Source organism: Loxodonta africana, chromosome 1, assembly GCF_030014295.1.
Source record: "Loxodonta africana isolate mLoxAfr1 chromosome 1, mLoxAfr1.hap2, whole genome shotgun sequence".
Lineage (NCBI taxonomy): Eukaryota > Metazoa > Chordata > Mammalia > Proboscidea > Elephantidae > Loxodonta > Loxodonta africana.
Window position 1 is genome coordinate 79,114,438 of NC_087342.1, and position 4,145 is coordinate 79,118,582.

General features: G+C 43.1%; 1 non-coding gene across 1 annotated transcript; it reads left to right on the plus strand.

Annotated features, from left to right (window-relative positions):
• Positions 1–3,342: 3,342 nt before the first annotated feature.
• Positions 3,343–3,416, plus strand: TRNAT-UGU (transfer RNA threonine (anticodon UGU)). The gene has a single exon. It is a non-coding gene; the product is annotated as a tRNA-Thr (tRNA).
• Positions 3,417–4,145: the final 729 nt, after the last annotated feature.

The window sequence follows — 4,145 nt, forward strand, 5'->3', positions numbered from 1 at the left end:
ATAAGCCAATAGAAATCTATTACTTTTTCCCACATTTCATATTTTTCAAACCTACTCTGTTGCATATTACATGTTAGGAAAATAACAAATATTTTCTGCATAGTTTGTTCTTTTTTTGTTTCCACTTTGCTTATGTATTTTTTTGTTTGTTTGCATTTTTGGTTGTTGTTTTGTCTCATCTTTTTTGTTTTTTTTAAGAGAATGGAAGTGTGTTCAGGAAGAATTTTTTTAATGTAGTGAATTATGTCAAATTTTCATTGTTTCTAAGTTTTGTGTAAAAAACTGGTTTTCTACCTCCAAAGGTATGAAAACTTTCTGCCTTGGCATTTCCAGTAATTATATTTGGTTTTATTTTTCACTTTTTTTACTTTCAAATTTTATATCTATTTGAATTTGATTACGTATTACAGGTAATATATTGAAGTAAGCTTTTATTTTCCTAGATGGCCACCCAGATAGCCTAACATCATTTATCAAATAATACACCAATTTCTACTGACATAAGTTGCCACCTATCTTAGTTATCTAGTTCTGCTATAGCAGAAATACCACAAGTGGTTGGCTTTAACAAACAGAAATTTATTCTCTCACATTCTAGGAGGCTAGAAGTCTGAATTCAGGGTGCCAGTTCCCAGGAAGGCCTTCCTTCTCTGCAGGCTCTGGAAGAAGGTCTTTGTTACCAATCTTCCCCCAGTCTAGGAGCTTCTCAACTCAAGCACCTGGGGTGTAAAGGACGTGCTGTGCTGCCGGGCCTTCTTTCTTGGTGGTTTGAGGTTCCTATCTCTCTGCTTGCTTCTGTCCTCTTTTATCTCTTGTAAGATAAAACATTATGCAGGCCACACTCCAGGGAAACCCCCCTTACATCCGATGAGGGCTGTGACCTCAGTAAGGGTTTTGTATTCCACCCTAATCCTCTTTAACATAATCTAGTCTTGCCTGGTTGATTACTGCCTGAGAGTAGGATTTAAAACATGTGGGAAAAATGACTGTGGAAGAAAGGCCTTGCAATCGGCCTCTGTGAAGATTACAACGAAGAAAACCCTGTGGAGCAGTTCTACTCTGTAACACATGGACTCACCATGACTCAGAATCGACTAGAAGACAATGGGTTTGTTATTACTGTCATTGTCATTATTTCATTACAATAAAAAGTGGTTGCAACAGTATGACAAACCAGACCATTGTGGCATGCTGGTGGAATGTTTATTAAGTAAGAGCAATGAGAATCACCACTGCATGTCACATACACTGCTTCAGCATTTGCATGTATGCAAAGTATTCACACCATTTGAAACATCAGATAGGCAGTATTAGTGCAGCATTGTTTGTATGGGCAGTTATATATTATGATATATCCATGCTGTGGAATTCTATGCTGCCAAGCAAAGAAGGGGTCCCTGGTGGCAGAGTGGTTAAGAGTTTGGCTGCTAACTAAAAATTGTCAGCAGTTGAAATCCACCAGCCAATGCTTGGAAACCCTACAGGGCAGTTTTACTCTGCTCTGTAGGGTCAATATGGGTGTAATCAACACAACACTGGTGAGTTGTTTTTTGTTTGTTTGTTTTTTCCTTTTTAGGAAAGGAGCAAGAAGCTCTTTCTGTATTGATTTGGAAATCGCTACAACATATATGAAGTGAAAAACTAAGATGTAGTGGAATGTGTTTGGAATATCCCTATTTGCATAAAAAAGTGGAGCAGGTATCATCCACAAGAGGATACCCAAGAAACTGTGTTTGCCTGTGCAAGGAGGAACTGCGGGACTAGGAATGTTGCAGGAAGTCTCAGGGATGAGACTTTTAGGCTTCTTCGGCAGCAATGAGTTTGGTTTTTGATTCATCAAGTAGGGACACTGGAGACCTAAGTTTACCTCCTTTGCTATCTCTTCATGATACCCAAATATCATAAAGTCTGAAGGCTGCCAAAGAATAAAATCTATTAAACTCTAGAAGAGAAAAAAAAAATCCTGAGAAAATTATTAAACACACACACACACACACGCACAAGCACACGCACACGCAAGGGAGGACGCGGCTCCAGGACAGTGACCAGGCGAAGTCTCTTATCAGCTGAGTCTGGGGGTCAGGGATGCGCAGCGGGAAGTTATTCTTTATGTCCACAACCAGCGAACAGAGAAGCTCCCGCCCCAACCACCTGGAAATCGAGTCTGGGTGGTGTGTGAGTGTGTGTTGTGTGCATAGGTGTGCGTGCCTGAGAGTTTCCTTGTTGTGCAACAGATCTTCCACTTTCACTGACTGTGCTGATGGCCTTGAATCCTAAACCTCAGAGCAGGGATCCTTTCGCTTTTGAATCATGTCTCAGCGTCTTCCCGGTGCCCTGAGATGACGCCTCCTGGCTGCTTTCATCTTACCAACACTGTCTGGGTGGGGTCCCTGGGTCTCCCCTCCCCTGCCCAGCCTCTCTCTCATCCCATCAGTCATTTCAGTCCCAGCGTGTCATACCTGCTGCCTCATCCCGATTCCCACGGTCCCTCTACAGTCCCACGCGGGACCTTCTCGGCCAGGCAGAGCTGCGTTCAGCTTCACAGCCAGGGGGCCCAGCCCTCTGAGCAACCCCGGAGGGCAGGAATGCGACGAGAGGTGGGGGAGGGGGGAAACCTAGGGTGGCCGCAGGGTGCAAGGGCCGAGTTAGAGACGAGAAGAGGTTACTTTCTTTGTGAGTCGATGACCTACCAAGCTAGAAACCAGTCTTGAGTGAATAGGGGGTACAGCGGGATTTCGCTGGAGCCACAAAGCTCTTCACCTTAGGAGAACTCTGCCCGGATTCGGGGACTCCGTGTGGCCAGCCGACCTCACTTCGTCTCCCCCTTTCCCCCAAGAGACTCTACACCTCTAGTGGTATGATTAGAGTCTTTACAGTGCTCGACTTGGCATTGTTCTCTCCGGTTCCCTCCCCTCTAAACCACTGCTTGCTATGAGTCCGAGTAATGTGAAAACAGGTGGTCTGAGTCTCTCAGTGGAGTTCGTTTGGTAGAGATCCTCACTTGGGCAATTCGAAAGAAGAATCTAAGTTATATAAGATGAGGCGTAACAGCAAAGGTTGGTTTTAGAAAACTTTATCCCATTTAGAACGACTGGGCAGCCTCGACTTAGTTACTGAGTTTTATCCTTGCACTAAATAAAGAATTATTGGCCCAGATACTGCAGCTGCCCGAATCTTTTCCTGCTTTATTAGTTCTACAGTACATATGAGTAAGCAAAAGCCTCTTCCTGGAGTTTGCCCGTTTTCTCACTGTAAACTGCATTTGATCGTGTGGACTTTGTAGCAAGAGTATTTCAACTAATCCGACAGGACAGAACGAGTACTAACCCAGGCACCTGTGTGGGCTCTATGGCTTAGCTGGTTAAAGTGCCTGTCTTGTAAACAGGAGATCCTGGGTTCAAATCCCAGTAGGGCCTTGACATTTTCTGCTGCACTGCAAACCAATCTCCTCTCTAACCCCAAACCAAAAAACCAAACCGGTTGCCATCTAGTCAATTCCGACTCACAGCGACCTCAAATGACAGAGTAGAACTGCCACATAGGGTTTCCGAGGAGCGTCTGGTGGATTCTACCTAGATTTTGGTTAGCAGCTGTGGCTCTTAACCACTACACCACCAGGGTTTCCCTACTGTGCTTACTGTACTCCAAATTCTGATTCTATTAATCCCAAGCAGTTGTGGCTGCAGAATTCCCACTTCCAAAGGAAAAGTGAAATGCCCTAAATAACTCTTCATGTAAGTTTTTGCATTAAATTATGCAAGTTCTTTCTCTCCAAAAAATATTTATTGAGCTTCTGGTATGAGATATGCACAGATTCAGAATGCACACAGCTGTAGCTAGCAAAACGTTATTTGCATTTATCCTCCCATCCAGCAAATCTTTGTTAGCAATCAATTCCAAACACCTGGGTAAAAATACAAAACGAAACAGTAATGTGGCTCATCTGTTTAAACTTTATAATAGAAAAAGACAAAATAACCCACATGTCAATTAACTGAGGCTGATTGAATAATCTATGGTATATACGTACATCTGTGTTATGGACTCATTTGTGTCCCCCAAAAAGATACATTGAAGTTCTAACCCCCAGTATCTGTGAATGTCATCTTGTTTGGAGGTAGGGTCTTTGAAGATGTTACTAGTTA